Here is a 361-nt window from a genome sequence, read left to right as displayed (position 1 = left end):
GACTGGTAGTCTTTAGAGAAACTTTATTGGAAAGAACATGCAGCAGTTCCTCCTGTAAACTGGAGGAGCTCTTCTAAATGTAATTACCCTAGAGCAGGGCCTCATAACCCTTGCTTCAAATCAGAATTCCATGTGGAATGCCAGACCCCATTCTTGAAGATCCTGATCCAATAGATACAAAGGATCTGCCTCTTTAAAACTACTTAATAATTCTCATGCACAATCAGGGTTAAGAACCACTTCTCCAAGATTTAAATATGACATCAAAAATTGACAAACCTCTCTTTCCCATCTTGCAATATGACGGGTGAAAAAGCTAAGGAGCCGGATACTAAGGAGAAGAAACCTGAAGCCAAGAAGG

Source organism: Galeopterus variegatus, unplaced genomic scaffold, assembly GCF_000696425.1.
Source record: "Galeopterus variegatus unplaced genomic scaffold, G_variegatus-3.0.2 Scaffold21248, whole genome shotgun sequence".
NCBI classification, from domain to species: domain Eukaryota; kingdom Metazoa; phylum Chordata; class Mammalia; order Dermoptera; family Cynocephalidae; genus Galeopterus; species Galeopterus variegatus.
Note: the sequence above shows the minus strand (reverse complement) of the source record.